The sequence below is a fragment of the Gossypium hirsutum genome, chromosome D09 (assembly GCF_007990345.1).
Source record: "Gossypium hirsutum isolate 1008001.06 chromosome D09, Gossypium_hirsutum_v2.1, whole genome shotgun sequence".
Classification (NCBI taxonomy): Eukaryota; Viridiplantae; Streptophyta; class Magnoliopsida; order Malvales; family Malvaceae; genus Gossypium; species Gossypium hirsutum.
This window is the reverse complement of record NC_053445.1, coordinates 15,935,569-15,949,624: the sequence shown is the minus strand read 5'-3', so window position 1 is coordinate 15,949,624 and position 14,056 is coordinate 15,935,569. Positions and strand designations below refer to the sequence as shown.

The 14,056-nt window shown below is 38.9% G+C and overlaps 11 non-coding genes and 33 pseudogenes across 11 annotated transcripts; all 44 read left to right on the top strand.

Moving 5' to 3' along the window:
* Window positions 1-267: 267 nt before the first annotated feature.
* LOC121221622 (5S ribosomal RNA) lies at window positions 268-386 on the top strand. Its single transcript, XR_005919009.1, has one exon. It is a non-coding gene; the product is annotated as a 5S ribosomal RNA (ribosomal RNA).
* Window positions 387-567: 181 nt separating this feature from the next.
* LOC121221630 (5S ribosomal RNA) lies at window positions 568-686 on the top strand. The gene has a single exon (XR_005919017.1). It is a non-coding gene; the product is annotated as a 5S ribosomal RNA (ribosomal RNA).
* A 177-nt stretch (window positions 687-863) lies between these two features.
* Window positions 864-981, top strand: LOC121221591 (5S ribosomal RNA). Its single transcript, XR_005918979.1, has one exon. It is a non-coding gene; the product is annotated as a 5S ribosomal RNA (ribosomal RNA).
* Window positions 982-1,159: 178 nt separating this feature from the next.
* Window positions 1,160-1,276, top strand: LOC121221781 (uncharacterized; annotated as a pseudogene).
* Window positions 1,277-1,458: 182 nt separating this feature from the next.
* On the top strand, window positions 1,459-1,576 carry LOC121221686 (5S ribosomal RNA). Its single transcript, XR_005919073.1, has one exon. It is a non-coding gene; the product is annotated as a 5S ribosomal RNA (ribosomal RNA).
* Window positions 1,577-1,759: 183 nt separating this feature from the next.
* On the top strand, window positions 1,760-1,878 carry LOC121221331 (uncharacterized; annotated as a pseudogene).
* A 182-nt stretch (window positions 1,879-2,060) lies between these two features.
* Window positions 2,061-2,179, top strand: LOC121221730 (5S ribosomal RNA). Its single transcript, XR_005919117.1, has one exon. It is a non-coding gene; the product is annotated as a 5S ribosomal RNA (ribosomal RNA).
* Window positions 2,180-2,362: 183 nt separating this feature from the next.
* On the top strand, window positions 2,363-2,481 carry LOC121221754 (uncharacterized; annotated as a pseudogene).
* Window positions 2,482-2,664: 183 nt separating this feature from the next.
* On the top strand, window positions 2,665-2,783 carry LOC121221412 (5S ribosomal RNA). The gene has a single exon (XR_005918804.1). It is a non-coding gene; the product is annotated as a 5S ribosomal RNA (ribosomal RNA).
* A 186-nt stretch (window positions 2,784-2,969) lies between these two features.
* LOC121221616 (5S ribosomal RNA) lies at window positions 2,970-3,088 on the top strand. The gene has a single exon (XR_005919003.1). It is a non-coding gene; the product is annotated as a 5S ribosomal RNA (ribosomal RNA).
* A 183-nt stretch (window positions 3,089-3,271) lies between these two features.
* Window positions 3,272-3,390, top strand: LOC121221702 (5S ribosomal RNA). Its single transcript, XR_005919089.1, has one exon. It is a non-coding gene; the product is annotated as a 5S ribosomal RNA (ribosomal RNA).
* Window positions 3,391-3,571: 181 nt separating this feature from the next.
* LOC121221840 (uncharacterized) lies at window positions 3,572-3,691 on the top strand (annotated as a pseudogene).
* Window positions 3,692-3,870: 179 nt separating this feature from the next.
* Window positions 3,871-3,986, top strand: LOC121221792 (uncharacterized; annotated as a pseudogene).
* A 181-nt stretch (window positions 3,987-4,167) lies between these two features.
* On the top strand, window positions 4,168-4,286 carry LOC121221901 (uncharacterized; annotated as a pseudogene).
* A 183-nt stretch (window positions 4,287-4,469) lies between these two features.
* Window positions 4,470-4,588, top strand: LOC121221871 (uncharacterized; annotated as a pseudogene).
* Window positions 4,589-4,771: 183 nt separating this feature from the next.
* LOC121221669 (5S ribosomal RNA) lies at window positions 4,772-4,890 on the top strand. Its single transcript, XR_005919056.1, has one exon. It is a non-coding gene; the product is annotated as a 5S ribosomal RNA (ribosomal RNA).
* Window positions 4,891-5,069: 179 nt separating this feature from the next.
* LOC121221751 (uncharacterized) lies at window positions 5,070-5,188 on the top strand (annotated as a pseudogene).
* Window positions 5,189-5,493: 305 nt separating this feature from the next.
* On the top strand, window positions 5,494-5,612 carry LOC121221770 (uncharacterized; annotated as a pseudogene).
* Window positions 5,613-6,041: 429 nt separating this feature from the next.
* On the top strand, window positions 6,042-6,160 carry LOC121221903 (uncharacterized; annotated as a pseudogene).
* Window positions 6,161-6,339: 179 nt separating this feature from the next.
* Window positions 6,340-6,458, top strand: LOC121221807 (uncharacterized; annotated as a pseudogene).
* A 183-nt stretch (window positions 6,459-6,641) lies between these two features.
* Window positions 6,642-6,760, top strand: LOC121221816 (5S ribosomal RNA). Its single transcript, XR_005919135.1, has one exon. It is a non-coding gene; the product is annotated as a 5S ribosomal RNA (ribosomal RNA).
* A 182-nt stretch (window positions 6,761-6,942) lies between these two features.
* Window positions 6,943-7,061, top strand: LOC121221826 (uncharacterized; annotated as a pseudogene).
* Window positions 7,062-7,245: 184 nt separating this feature from the next.
* Window positions 7,246-7,362, top strand: LOC121221288 (uncharacterized; annotated as a pseudogene).
* A 186-nt stretch (window positions 7,363-7,548) lies between these two features.
* LOC121221855 (uncharacterized) lies at window positions 7,549-7,667 on the top strand (annotated as a pseudogene).
* Window positions 7,668-7,852: 185 nt separating this feature from the next.
* Window positions 7,853-7,970, top strand: LOC121221834 (uncharacterized; annotated as a pseudogene).
* A 183-nt stretch (window positions 7,971-8,153) lies between these two features.
* LOC121221297 (uncharacterized) lies at window positions 8,154-8,273 on the top strand (annotated as a pseudogene).
* Window positions 8,274-8,457: 184 nt separating this feature from the next.
* Window positions 8,458-8,576, top strand: LOC121221748 (uncharacterized; annotated as a pseudogene).
* A 184-nt stretch (window positions 8,577-8,760) lies between these two features.
* LOC121221892 (uncharacterized) lies at window positions 8,761-8,879 on the top strand (annotated as a pseudogene).
* A 185-nt stretch (window positions 8,880-9,064) lies between these two features.
* Window positions 9,065-9,182, top strand: LOC121221244 (uncharacterized; annotated as a pseudogene).
* Window positions 9,183-9,365: 183 nt separating this feature from the next.
* Window positions 9,366-9,484, top strand: LOC121221890 (uncharacterized; annotated as a pseudogene).
* Window positions 9,485-9,971: 487 nt separating this feature from the next.
* LOC121221317 (uncharacterized) lies at window positions 9,972-10,072 on the top strand (annotated as a pseudogene).
* A 181-nt stretch (window positions 10,073-10,253) lies between these two features.
* LOC121221801 (uncharacterized) lies at window positions 10,254-10,372 on the top strand (annotated as a pseudogene).
* Window positions 10,373-10,552: 180 nt separating this feature from the next.
* On the top strand, window positions 10,553-10,671 carry LOC121221798 (uncharacterized; annotated as a pseudogene).
* Window positions 10,672-10,856: 185 nt separating this feature from the next.
* On the top strand, window positions 10,857-10,975 carry LOC121221259 (uncharacterized; annotated as a pseudogene).
* A 184-nt stretch (window positions 10,976-11,159) lies between these two features.
* Window positions 11,160-11,278, top strand: LOC121221623 (5S ribosomal RNA). The gene has a single exon (XR_005919010.1). It is a non-coding gene; the product is annotated as a 5S ribosomal RNA (ribosomal RNA).
* A 185-nt stretch (window positions 11,279-11,463) lies between these two features.
* On the top strand, window positions 11,464-11,582 carry LOC121221889 (uncharacterized; annotated as a pseudogene).
* Window positions 11,583-11,764: 182 nt separating this feature from the next.
* Window positions 11,765-11,883, top strand: LOC121221251 (uncharacterized; annotated as a pseudogene).
* A 180-nt stretch (window positions 11,884-12,063) lies between these two features.
* Window positions 12,064-12,182, top strand: LOC121221841 (uncharacterized; annotated as a pseudogene).
* A 178-nt stretch (window positions 12,183-12,360) lies between these two features.
* Window positions 12,361-12,479, top strand: LOC121221852 (uncharacterized; annotated as a pseudogene).
* Window positions 12,480-12,662: 183 nt separating this feature from the next.
* LOC121221774 (uncharacterized) lies at window positions 12,663-12,781 on the top strand (annotated as a pseudogene).
* Window positions 12,782-12,962: 181 nt separating this feature from the next.
* LOC121221880 (uncharacterized) lies at window positions 12,963-13,081 on the top strand (annotated as a pseudogene).
* A 180-nt stretch (window positions 13,082-13,261) lies between these two features.
* Window positions 13,262-13,380, top strand: LOC121221264 (uncharacterized; annotated as a pseudogene).
* Window positions 13,381-13,528: 148 nt separating this feature from the next.
* LOC121221788 (uncharacterized) lies at window positions 13,529-13,647 on the top strand (annotated as a pseudogene).
* A 181-nt stretch (window positions 13,648-13,828) lies between these two features.
* Window positions 13,829-13,947, top strand: LOC121221848 (uncharacterized; annotated as a pseudogene).
* The last annotated feature ends 109 nt before the right edge of the window (window positions 13,948-14,056 follow it).

The following is a 14,056-nucleotide window of genomic DNA, read 5'->3' as shown; positions in this document are numbered from 1 at the left end:
GATCTCATTAGAACTCCGCAATTTAGCGTCCTTGGGCAACATTAGTACTAGGATGGGTGACCTCTTTGGAAGTCCTCATGTTGCACCCTTCCCATTTTATTTCTTATAAAGTTTTTTAGTTGCATTTCTCCAGGTGGTGTAACTAATTCGTTTTTGCCTTTGTGAAATAATAATTTGAAACGTAATTTGGTAGAATTTGCATTCAAATTCGAGGCAAAAGTGCGATAAGGGGCGGCCTTTATATAAATAGATTGCGCAAGAGTTGATGGGTGCGATCATACTAGTACTAATACACCAAAATCCATCAGAACTCTGCAGTTAAGCGTGCTTGGGCGAGAGTAGTACTAAGATGGGTGACCTCTTGGGAAGTCCACGTGTTGCACCGCTCCCATTTTATTTCATATAAAGTTTTTTTTAGTTGCAATTTCTCCACGTGTGTAACTAATTCGTTATTTGTGTTTTGCGAAATCAATAATTTAAAAGTTATTTGGTCGAATTTGCATTCAAATTCGAGGCGCAAGGGCGATAAGGGCAGCCTTTATATAAATAGATTGCGCAAGAGTTGACGGGTGCGGTAATAACAGCATTAATGCACCGGATCTCATCAGAACTCCGCTGTTAAGCATGCATTGGCGAGAGTAGTACTAGGATGGGTGACCTCTTGGGAAGTCCTCGTGTTGCACCCCTCCCAATTTATTTCATATAATTTTTTTAGTTGCATTTCTTCACAAGGTGTAACTCATTCGTTATTTGCGTTTTGCGAAATAAATAATTTGAATCGATATTGGTCGAATTTGCATTAAAATTTGAGGCGCAAGTGCGATAAGAGCAGCCTTTATATGAATAGATGCGCAAGAGTTGATCGGTGCGATCATACCAGCACTAATGCACCGGATCCATCAGAACTCCTCAGTTAAGCGTGCTTGGGCGAGAGTTGTACTAGGATGGGTGACCTCTTGGGAACTCCTCGTGTTGCACCTCTCCCATTTTATTTCATATAATTTTTTTAATTGCATTTTCTTCACGTGATGTAACTCATTCGTTATTTGCATTTTGCGAAATAACTAATTTGAAATGATATTTGGTCGATTTGCATTCAAATTCGAGGCGCAATTGCGATAAGGGGAACATTTATATGAATAGCTAGCGCAAGAGTTGACGGTGCGATCATACTTGCACTAATGCATTGGATCCCATCAGAACTCCGCAGTTAAGCGTGCTTGGGCGAGAGTAGTACTAGGATGGTGACCTCCTGGGAAGTCCTCTGTTGCACCCCTCCCATTTTATTTCTTATAATATTTTTTTAGTTGCATTTTCTCCACGTGGTGTAACTCATTCATTATTTGCGTTATGCGAAATAATAATATGAAAGAATATTTTGTCGAATTTGCATTCAAATTCGAGGCGCAACTGCGATAAGAGGCAGCCTTTATATGAATAGATTGCGCAAGAGTTGACGGGTGTGATCATACAGCACTAATGCACCGAATCCCATCAGAACTCCGAAGTTAAGCATGTTTGGGTGAGAGTAGTACTAGGATGGGTGACCTCCTGAGAAGTCCTCGTATTGCACCCCTCCCATTTTATTTCATATAATATTTTTTTAGTTGCGTTTTCTCCACGTGGTGCAACTCATTCGTTATTTACGTTTTGAAAAATTAATAATTTGAAACGATATTTGGTCGAATTTACATTAAAATTCGAGGCGCAAGTGCGATAAGGGTCAGCCCTTATATAAATAGATTGCGCAAAAGTTGACGGGTGCGATCATACCAGCACAAATGTACTAGATCTCATTAGAACTCCGCAATTTAGCTTGCTTGGGCTAGATTAGTACTAGGATGCGTGACCTCTTTTCAAGTCCTCATGTTGCACCCCTCCTATTTTATTTCCGATAAATTTTTTTTAGTTGCATTTTCTCTACGTGGTGTAACTATTTCGTTATTTGCGTTTCTGAAATAAATAATTTGAAACGTTATTTGGTAGAATTTGCATTCAAATTCAAGGCAAAAGTGCGATAAGGGGCGGCCTTTATATAAATAGATTGCACAATAGTTGACGGGTGCGATTACACTAGTACTAATACAACGGATTCCATCAGAACTCCGCAGTTAAGCGTGCTTGGGCGAGTGTAGTACTACGATGGGTGACCTCCTGGGATGTCCACGTGTTGCACCGCTCCCATTTTATTTCATATAAAGTTTTTTTTAGTTGCAATTTCTCCACGTGGTGTAACTAATTCCTTATTTGCGTTTCGCGAAATAAATAATTTGAAAGTTATTTGGTCGAATTTACATTCAAATTCGAGGCGCAAGGGCGATAAGGGGCAGCCTTTATATAAATAGATTGCGTAAGAGTTGACGGGTGCGATCATACCAGCACTAATGCACCGGATCCTATTAAAACTTCGCAGTTAAGTGTGCTTGGGCGAGAGTAGAACTAGGATGGGTGACCTCTTGGGAAGTCCTCTTGTTGCACCCCACCCATTTTATTACATATAAAGTTTTTTTAGTTGCATTTTCTCCACAAGGTGTAGCTAATTTGTTATTTGCGTTAACCGAAATAAATAATTTGGAACGTGATATGGTCGAATTTGCATTCAAATTCGAGGCGCAAGCGCGATAAAGGGCAGCCTTTATATACATAGATTGCGCAAGAGTTGATGGGTGCGATCATACCAGCACTAACGCACCGGATCCCATCAGACCTCCGCAGTCAAGCGTGCTTCGGCGAGAATAGTACTAGGATGGGTAACCTTTTGGGAAGTCCTTGTGTTGCACCCCTCCCATTTTAATTCATATAAAGTATTTCTTTTAGTAGCATTTTCTACACGTAGATTAACTAATATGTTATTTGAATTTTACGAAATAAATAATTTGAAACATTATATGGTCAAATTTGCATTCAAATTCGAGGCGCAAGTGCCATAAGGGGCAGCCTTTATATAAATAGATTGCACAAGAGTTGACGGGTGCGATCATACTAGTACTAATGCACCGGATTCCATCAGAACTCTGCAGTTAAGCGTGCTTGGGCAAGAGTAGTACTCTCATGGGTGACCTCCTGGGAAGTCCACGTGTTGCACCGCTCCCATTTTATTTCATATAAAGTTTTTTTACTTGCAATTTCTCCACGTGGTGTAACTAATTCGTTATTTGCGTTTTGCGAAATAAATAATTGCAAACGATATTTGGTCGAATTTGCATTCAAATTCGAGGCGCACGTTCGATACAGGGTAGCCTTTATATAAATAGATTACGCAAGAGTTGACGGGTGCGATCATACCGGCACTAATGCACCAGATCCTATCAAAACGCCGTAGTTAAACGTTCTTGGGCGAGAGTAGTACTAGGATGGGTGACCTCCTAGGAAGTCCTCGTGTTGCACCCCTCCCATTTTATTTCATATAAAGTTTTTTTAGTTGCATTTTCTACACGTGGTGTAACTAATATGTTACTTGCGTTTTGCGAAATAATAATTTAAACGTTATATGGTCGAATTTGCATTCAAATTCGAGGCGCTAGTCCGATAAGGGGCAGCCTTTATATAAATAGGTTGCCCAAGTGTTGACAGGGATGAACTTACCAGGACTAATGCACCGGATCCCATCAGAACTCCGCAGTTAAGCGTGCTTGTGCGAGAGTAATACTAGGATGGGTAACTTCCTGGGAAGTCCTCGGTTGCACCCCTCCATTTTATTTCATATAAAGTTTTTTTAGTTGTATTTTCTCCACGTGGTGTAACTAATTCATTATTTGCGTTTGCGAAATAATTAATTTCAAACGATATTTGGTCGAATTTGCCTTCAAATTGGACGCGCAAGTGCGATAAGGGGCAAGCTTTATATAAATAGATTGCGCAAGAGTTGACGGGTGCGATCAAACCACTAATGCACCGGATCTCATCAGAACTTCGTAATTAAACGTGCTTGGGCGAGAGTAGTACTAGGATGGGTGACCTCCTGGGAAGTCCTCGTGTTGCACCCCCATTTTATTTCATATAAAGTTTTTTTTAGTTGCATTTTCAACACGTGCTGTAACTAATTAGTTATTTGCGTTTTGCGAAATAAATAATTCGAAATGTTATTTGGTTGAATATTCACTTAAATTCGAGGCGTAAGTGCGATAAGGGGAAGCATTTATATAAATAGATTACGTAAGAGTTGACGGGTGCGATCATACCAGCACTAATGCACCGGATCCCATCAGAAACGTGCAGTTAAGCATGCTTAGGTGAAAGTAGTACTTGGATGGGTGACCTTTTGGGAAGTCTTCGTGTTTCACCCTCCCATTTTATTTCATGTAAAAAGTTTTTTTAGTTGTATTTCTACACGTGGTGTAACTAAATAGTTATTTGGGTTTTGCAAAATAAATTATTTGAAACATTATTTGGTCAAATTTGCATTCAAATTGGAAGCGCAAGTGCGGTAAGGGGCAGGCTTTATATAAATAGATTGCGCAAGAGTTTACGGGTGCGATCATACCAGCACTAGAGTGCCGGATCCCATCAGAACTCTACTGTCAAGCGTGCTTGGGCGAGAGTAGTACTTGGATGGGTGCCCTCCTGGGAAGTGTTCATGTTGTTTCCCTCTCATTTTATTTCAGATAAAGTTTTTTTAGTTGCATTTTCTAAACGTGGTGTAACTAATTAGTTATTTGTGTTTTTCGAAATAAATAATTTAAAACGTTAATTGGTCGAATTTGAATTCAAATTTGAGGCACAAGTAGGATAAGGGGCGATCTTTATGTAAATAGATTGCGCAAGAGTTGACGTGTGCAATCATACCAGCACTAGTGCACCGTATCCCATTAGAACTTCGCAGCTAAACGTGCTTGGGTGAGAGTAGTACTAGGATAGGTCACCTCCTGGGAAATCCTCGTGTTGCACCCCTCCCATTTTATTTATATAATTTTTTAGTCGCATTGTCTAAACATCGTGTAACTAATTAGTTACTGGCGTTTTGCGAAATAAATCATTCGAAACGTTATTTGATCGAATTTGCATTCAGATCCGAGGAGCAAGTGCGATAAGGGGCGACCTTTATATAATTAGGTTGCGAAAAAGTTGACGGGTGCAATCATACCAGCACTAATACACCGTATCCCATCTGAACTCCGTAGTTATGCTTGCTTGGGCGAGAGTAGTACTAGGTTGGGTGAACTCCTGGAAAGTCCTCGTGTTGCACCCCTCCCATTTTATTTCATATAATTTTGTTGAGTTGCATTTTCTCAACGTGGTGTAACTAATTAGTTATTTGCATTCAAATTCAAGGCGCAAGTGCTATAAAGGGTAGCCTTTATATAAATAGATTACGCAAGAGTTGACGCGTGCGATCATTCCAGCTCTAATGCCACGGATCCCATCAGAACTCTACAGCTAAGCGTGCTTAAGCGAGAGTAGTACTAGGATGGTTTGGTCGAATTTGCATTCAAATTTGAGGCGCAAGAGCGATAAAGGGTAGCCTTTATGAAACTAGATTGCGCAAGAGTTGATGGGTGCGATCATACTAACACTAATGCACCTGATCCCATCAAAACTCTACAGTTAAGTGTGCTTGGATGAGAGTAGTACTAGGATGGGTGACCTTTAGGGAAGCCCTCATGTTGCACCCCTCCTACATATTATTTCATAAAAAAATTAGTTGCATTTTTTAAATATCGTGTAACTAATTTGTTTTTGGCATTTTGTAAAATAAATCATTTGAAACGTTATTTGGTCGAATTTGCATTCAAATTCATGGTGCAAGTGCGATAAGCGACAACCTTTATATAAATAGATTGCGAAAGAATTGATGGGTGCGATCATACCAGCACTAATACACCGGATCCCATCTGAACTACGCAGTTATGCGTGTTTGTATAAGAGTCGTACTCCAGTGAAGTCCTCGTGTTGCACCCCTCTTATATTTTATTTAATATAATTTTTTTAGTTGCATTTTCTAAACATCGTTTAACTAATTAGTTATTTGCGTTTTGTGAAATAAATCATTTGAAATATTATTTGGTCAAATTTGCATTCAAATTCGAGGCACAAGAGTTGACGTGTGCAATCATACCAGCACTAATGCACCGTATCCCATGAGAACTCTGCAGTTCAGCTTGCTTGGGCGAGAATAGTCCTAGGATGGGTGACCTCCTGGGAAGTCATCATGTTGCACCCCTCCCATTTTATTTCATAATTTTTTTTAGTTGGATTTTCTAAATATCGTGTAACTAATTAGTTATTGGCGTTCTTCGAAATAAATCATTTGAAACATTATTTGTCCGATTTCGTATTCAAATTCGATGCGCAAGTGCGATTAAGGGCACCTTTATATAAATAGATTGTGCAAGAATTGACTGGTGTGATCATGCTAGCACTAATGCACCGGAGCCCATCAGAACTCTGTAGTTAAGCGTGCTGAGGCGAGAGTAGTACTAGGATAGGGGGTCTTATGGGAAGTTCTCGTGTTGTACCCCTCCCAATTTATTTCATTTAACTATTTTTTTGTTGCATTTTCTCAACGTGGCGTAACTAATTAGTTATTTCTGTTTTGCGAATTAAATTATTTGAAACGTTATTTGCTCGAATTTGCATTCAAATTCAAGGCGCAAGTGCGATAAGGGGCAGCGTTTACGTAAATACATTGCGGAAGAGTTTAAGGGTGCGATCATACCAGCACTAATGCACCGGATTCCATTAGAACTCCGCAGCAAAGCGTGCTTGGGCGAGAGTAGTACTAGGATGGGTAACCTCTTGGGAAGTCTTCGTGTTGCACCCCTCCCATTTTATTTCATATAAATTTTTGTAGTTGCATTTTCTAAAAATCGTGTAACTAATTAGCTATTTGCGTTCTGTGAAATAAATCATTTGAAACGTTATTTAGTCGAAGTTGCATTCAGATTCGAGGCGCAAGTGCGTTAAGTGGCAGCCTTTATATAAATATATTGTGCAAGAGTTGACCGGTGCGATCATATCAGCATTAATGTATCGAATCCCATCAGAACTCCGCAATTAAGCGTGCTTGGGCGAGAGTAGTACTAGGATGAGTGACCTTTTAGGAAGTCCTCGTGTTGAACCCCACCAAATTTATTTCATATAAATATTTTTTTGGTTGCATATTCTCCAAGTGGTGTAAATAATTTGTTATTTGCGTTTTGCAAAATAAATTATTTGAAACTTTATTTGGTCGAATTTGCATTCAAATTCGAGGTGCAAGTGCGATAAGGGGCAGCCTTTTTATAAATAGATTACGCAACAGTTGATGACTGTAATCAAACTAGCATTAATTCATCGGATTCCATTAGAACTCTGCTGTTAAGCGTGCTTGCGCGAGAGTAGTACTAGGATGGGTGACCTCTTGGGAAGTCCTCGTGTTCCTCCACTCCTGATTTATTTCTTATAAACTTTTGTTTTGTTACATTTTCTAAGCATCGTGTAACAAATTAGTTATTTGCATTTTGTGAAAGTAATCTTTTGAAATGTTATTGGGTCGAATTCGGAATCTAATTCGAGGTCCAAGTGCGATAAAGGGTAGCCTTTATATAAATAGATTCCGCAAGTGTTGACAGGTCCGATCATACCAGTACTAATGCACCGGATCCCATCAGAACTCCGCAGTTAAGCTCTCATGGGCGAGAGTCATACTAGGATGGGCGACTTCTTTGGAAGTCCTCGTGTTGCACTCCTCCCATTTTATTTCATAGAAAAGCAATTTTTATATGCATTTTCTAAACATCGTGTAACTAATTATTTATTTGCGTTTTGTGAAATAAATCATTTAAAATGTTTTTTGGTCGAATTTGAAGTCAAATTCGAGGCGCAAGTGCGATAAGGGGAAGCCTTTATAAAAATAGATAACACAAGAGTTGAAGGGAGCGACCATACCAGCACTTAATCACTGAATCCATCAGAACTCCACAGCTAAGTGTGCTTGGGAGTGAATAGTACTAGGATGGGTGACCTCTTGGGAAGTCTTCGTGTTGCACCTCTCCCATTTTATTTCATATAAATGTTTTTTAGTTGTATTTTCAAAACATCGTGTAACTAATTACTTATTTGCATTTTGCGAAATAAAGAATTTGAAACGTTATTTGGTCGAATTTGCATTCAAATTCGAGGTGCAAGTGCGATAAGGGGAACCCTTTATATAAAGAGATTGCGCAAGACTTGACGGGTGAAATCATATCAGCACTAATGCACCGAATCACATCAGAACTCTGCAGTTAAGCGCACTAAAGAAAGAGTAGTACTAGGATGGATGACCTCTTGGGAAGTCGTCGTCTTTTCACCCTTCCCATTTTATTTCGTAGAAAAAAAAATTTAGTTGCATTTTCTAAACATCGTATAACTAATTAGTTATTTACGTTTTGCGAAAGAAATCATTTGAAACGTTCTTTGGTCGAGTTTATAATCAAATTCGAGGCACAAGAGCAATAAGGGGCTGCGTTTATATAAATAGATTGCACAAGAGTTGATGGGTGCGATCATACCAACACTTAAGCACTAGATCCAATCAGAACTTTGCAGTTAAGTGTGCTTGGGAGAGAGCAGTACTAGGATGGGTGACCCTTTGGGAAGTCCACGTGTTGCACCCCTCCCATTTTATTTCATATAAATTTGTTTTTTAGTTGCATTTTCCAAACAGCGTGTAAGTAATTACTTATTTGCGTTTTGTGAAATAAATAATTTGAAACGTTATTTGGTCGAATCTGCATTCAAATTCGAGGCGCAAGTGATATAAGGGCAGCCTTTATATAAATAGATTGCACAAGAGTTGACGGGTGCGATCATACTCGCACTAATGCGCTGGATCCCATCAGAACTCCGCAGTTAAGTGCTCATGGGCGATAGTCGTACTAGGATGGGCGACTTCTTAGAAAGTCCTCGTGTTGCACCCCTCCCTTTTTATTTTATAGAAAAACAATTTTTAGTTGCATTTTCTAAACATCGTGTAACTAATTAGTTATTTGTGTTTTGCGAAAGAAATCATTTCAAATGTTATTTGGTCGAATTTGCAATCAAATTCGAGGCGCAAGTGCGATAAGGGGTAGCCTTTATATAAAGAGACTGCGCAACACTTGACAGGTGCGATCATATCAGCACTAATGCACCGGATCCCATCAAAACTCTGAAGTTAAGCGTGCTCGGGAGAGAGTAGTACTAGGATGGGTGACCTATCTGATGTCCTCGTCTTGAACCCCCCCCATTTTATTTCCTGGAAAAAAAATTTAGTTGCATTTTCTAAGCATCATGTAACTAATTAGTTATTTGCGTTTTACGAAAGAAATCACTTGAAACGTTATTTTGGCGAATTTCCAATCAAATTCGAGGCGCAAGTGGGATAAGGGGCGACCTTTATATAAATATATTGCACAAAAGTTCACGGGTGCGATCATACCAGCACTTAAGCACTATATCCAATCAGAACTCTGCAGCTAAGTGTGCTTGGGAGTGAGTAGTACTAGAATGGGTAACATCTTAGGAAGTCCTCGTGTTGCACCTCTTCTATTTTCTTTTATATAAATTTTTTTTTAGTTGCATTTTCTGAACATCGCGTAAGTAATTACTTATTTTTGTTTTGCGAAATAAATAATTTGAAACGTTATTTGGTCGAATTTGCATTCAAATTCGAGGCGCATGTGCAATAAGGGGCAGCCTTTATATAAAAATATTGCGCAAGAGTTTACTGGTGCGATCATACCACCACTAATGCATCAGATCTCAACAAAACTCCGCAGTTAAGCGCTCTTGGCGAGAATCGTACTAGGATAGGTGATTTTTTGGGAAGTCCTCATGTTGCACCCCTCCCATTTTATTTAGTAGAAAAACAATTTTTAGTTGCATTTTCTAAACATCGTGTAACTAATTAGTTATTTTCTTTCTGCGAAACAAATCATTTGAAACATTATTTGGTCGAATTTTCAATCAAATTGGAGGCATAAGTGTGATAAGGGGCAGCCATTATTTAAATAGATTATGCAATAGTTGACGGGTGCGACCATACCAGCACTTAAGCACCGCAGTTAAGCGTGATTGGGAGTGAGTAGTACTAGGATGGGTGACCCCTTAGGAAGTCCTCGTGTTGCACCTCTCCCATTTTATTTCATATAATTTTTTTAGTTGCATTTTCCAAACATCGTGTAACTAATTACTTATTTGCGTTTTCCGAAATAAATAATTTGAAACATTATATGGTCGAATTTGTATTCAAATTCGAGGCATATGTACGATAAGGGGCAGCCTTTATATTAATAGATTGTGAAAGAGTTGACAGGAGCGATCATACCAGCAATTATGCACCGGATCCCATTAGAACTCTGCAGTTAAGCATGCTCTGGAGAGAGTAGTATTTGGGTGGGTGACCTCTTGGGAAGTCCTCTTCTTGCACCCCTCCCATTTTATTTCGTAGAAAAAAATTTTGGTTGCATTTTCTAATCATGTAACTAATTAGTTATTTGTGTTTTATGAAAGAAATAATTTGAAATGTTCTTTGGTCGAATTTCCAGTCAAATTTAAGGCGCAAGTATGATAAGGGGCAGCCTTTATATAAATAGATTGCGCAATAGTTGATGGGTGCGATCATACCCGCACTTAAGCACTAGATCCAATCAAAACTCCGAAGTTAAGCTTGCTTGGGAGAGAGCAGTACTAGGTTGGGTGACCCTTTGGGAAGTCCACGTGTTGCACCCCTCCCATTTTATTTCATATAAATTTGTTTTCTAGTTGCATTTTCCAAACATTGTGTAAGTAATTACTTATTCGTGTTTTTCGAAATAAAGAATTTGAAACATTATTTGGTCGAATTTACATTCAAATTCGGGGCGCAGGTGCGATAACGGGCAGCCTTTATATAAATAGATTGCGCAACAGTTGACGGGTGTGATCATACTCGCACTAATGCACCAGATCCCATCAGAACTCCGCAGTTAAGCGCTCATGAGCGAGAGCCGTACTAGGTTGGGCAACTTGTTAGAAAGTCCTCGTGTTGCACCCTCCCATTTTATTTTGTAGAAAAACAATTTTTAGTTGCATTTTCTAAACATCGTGTAACTAATTAGTTATTTGCGTTTTAGGAAAGAAATCATATCAAATGTTATTTGGTCGAATTTGCAATCAAATTCGAGGCGCAAGTGTGATAAGGGGTAGCCTTTATATATATAGATTGCACAAGAGTTGACGAGTGCGACCATACTAGCACTAATGCACCGAATCCCGTCAGAACTCCGAAGCTAAGCGTGCTTGGGTAAAAGTAGTACTAGGATGGGTGACCTCCTGGGAAGTCGTCGTGTTGCACCCCTCCCATTTTATTTCATAAAAAAAATTCTTTTTGTTGCATTTTCTAAACATCGTGGAACTAATTAGTTATTTTTGTTTTGCGAAGTAAATCATTTGAAACATTATTTGGTCGAATTTGCATTCAAATTCGAGGCGCAAGTACGATAAGGGGTAGCCTTTATATAAATTGTTTGTGCAAAAGTTTACGGGTGCGATAATACCAACACTAATGCACTGGATCCCATCAGAACACCGCTGTAAAGTGTGCCTGGGCGAGAGTTGTACTAGGATGGGTGACCTCCTAGGATATCCTCATGTTGCACTCCTCCCATTTTATTTCATATAAATTTTTTTAGCTGTATTTTCTAAACATCGTGTAACTAATTAGTTTTCTTCTTTTTGCGAAACAAATCATTTGAAACGTTATTTGGTCGAATTTACATTCAAATTCAAGGCGCAAGTGCAATAAGGGGCAGCATTTATATAAATAGATTGCGCCAGAGTTGACGGATGTGATCATACTAGCACTAAAGCACCGGGTCCCATTAGCACTCTACAGTTAAGCGAGCTTTAGTAAAGGTAGTACTAGGTTGGGTGATCTTCTGGGAAGTCCTCGTGCTACATCCTCCCATTTTATTTCAGATAAATTTTTTTAGTTGCATTTTCTAAACACCGTGTATATAATTGCTTATTTGCGTTTTGCAAAGGAAATCATTTGAAACATTTTTGGTCAAATTTCCAATCAAATTTGAGGTGCAAGTACGATAAGGGGCAGCCTTTATATAAATCGATTGCGCTCGAGTTTACAGGTGCGATCATACCAACACTAATTCACCGGACCCCATCAGAACTCCACAGTTAATAGTGCTTGGGCAAGAGTACTACTAGGATGGGTGACCTCCTGGGATGTCCTCGTGCTGCACCCCTCCCATTTTATTTCATATACCTTTTTTTGTATTTTCTAAACATCGTGTAACTAATTAGTTATTTGCTTTTAGCGAAACAAATCACTTGCAACGTTATTTGGTCGAATTTGTAATCAAATTCGAGGCGCAATTGCGATAAGGGGCAACTTTTATATAAATAGATTGCGTACAAGTTGACAGGTGCGATCATACCAACTATAATGCACTGGATCCCATCAAAACTCCTTAGGTAAACGTGCTTGGGTGAGAGTAGTAGTAGGATGGGTGACCTCCTAGGAAGTCCTCATGTTGCACCCCTCCTATTTTATTTCATATAAAATTTTTTTAGTTGCCTTTTCTAAACATCGTGTAAATAATTAGGTATTTTCCTTTTGTGAAATAAATCATTTGAAACGTTATTTGGTTGAATTTGCATTCAAATTCGAGGCGCGAGTACGATATGGGGTAGCTATTACATAAATTTATTGCGGAAAAGTTTATGGGTGTGATCATACCAGCACTAATGCACTGGATCCCATCAGAACTCTGCTGTAAAGCATGCCTGGGCGAAAGTAGTACTAGGATGGTTGACCTCCTGGGATGTCCTCGTGTTGCACCCTTCCCATTTTATTTCATATAAATTTTTTTAGTTGTATTTTCTAAACATCGTGTAACTGATTAGTTATTTACTTTTTGCGAAAAAAATCATTTGGAACGTTATTTGGTCGAATTTGCACTCAAATTCGAGGTGCAAGTGTGATAAGAGGCAGCCTTTATATGAATAGTTGTGCCAGAGCTGACGGATGCGATCATACTAGCACTAATGCAGCGGATCCCATTAACACTCTACAATTAAGCGAGCTTAAGTGAGGGTAGTATTAGGATGGGTGACCTCCTGGGAAGTCCTCATGTTGCATCCTCCCATTTTATTTCATATAAATTTTTTTAGTTGCATTTCTAAACACCGTGTATATAATTACTTATTTGCGTTTTGCAAAGGAAATCATTTGAAACGTTATTTGGTTTAATTTGCAATCAAATTCGAGGTGCAAGTGCGATAAGGGGCAGCCTTTATATAAATAGATTGCGCACGAGTTTATAGACGCGATCATACCAGCACTAATTCACCGGACCCCATCAAAAGTCCGCAGTTAAAAGAGCTTGGGGGAGAGTACTACTAGGATGGGTGACCTCCTGTGATGTCCTCTTGTTGCACCCCTCCCATTTTATTTCATATACATTTTTTTAGTTGTATTTTCTAAACATCGTGTAACTAATTAGTTATTTTCTTTTGGCAAAACAAATCATTTGAAATGTTATTTGGTCAAATTTGCAATCAAATTCGAAGCACATGTGCAATAGTTGACAGGTGCGATCATACCAGCACTAATGCATCGGATCCCATCAGAACTCCTCAAATAAGCGTGCTTGGATGAGAGTTGTACTAGGATGGGTGACTGCTTGGGAAGTCCTCGTGTTGCACCCCTCCCATTTTATTTCATATAAATTTTTTTAGTTGCATTTTCTAAACATCGTATAAGTAATTAGCTATTTGCGTTTTGCGAAATAAATCATTTGAAACGTTATTTGGTCGAACTTGCATTCAAATTCGAGGTCAAGTACAGTATGGGGCAGCTTTTATATAAATTGATTGCGTAAAAGTTGACGGGTGCGATCATACAAGCACTAATGCACTAGATCCCATCAGAACTCCGCTATAAAGCGTGCCTGGGCGAGAGTTGTACTAGAATGGGTGACCTCCTAGGATGTCCACGTGTTGCACCTCTCCCATTTATTTCATATTTTTTTAGTTGCATTTTCTAAACACCATATAAATAATTAGCTATTTGCCTTTTGCGAAACAAATCATTTGAAACGTTATTTGATCAAATTTG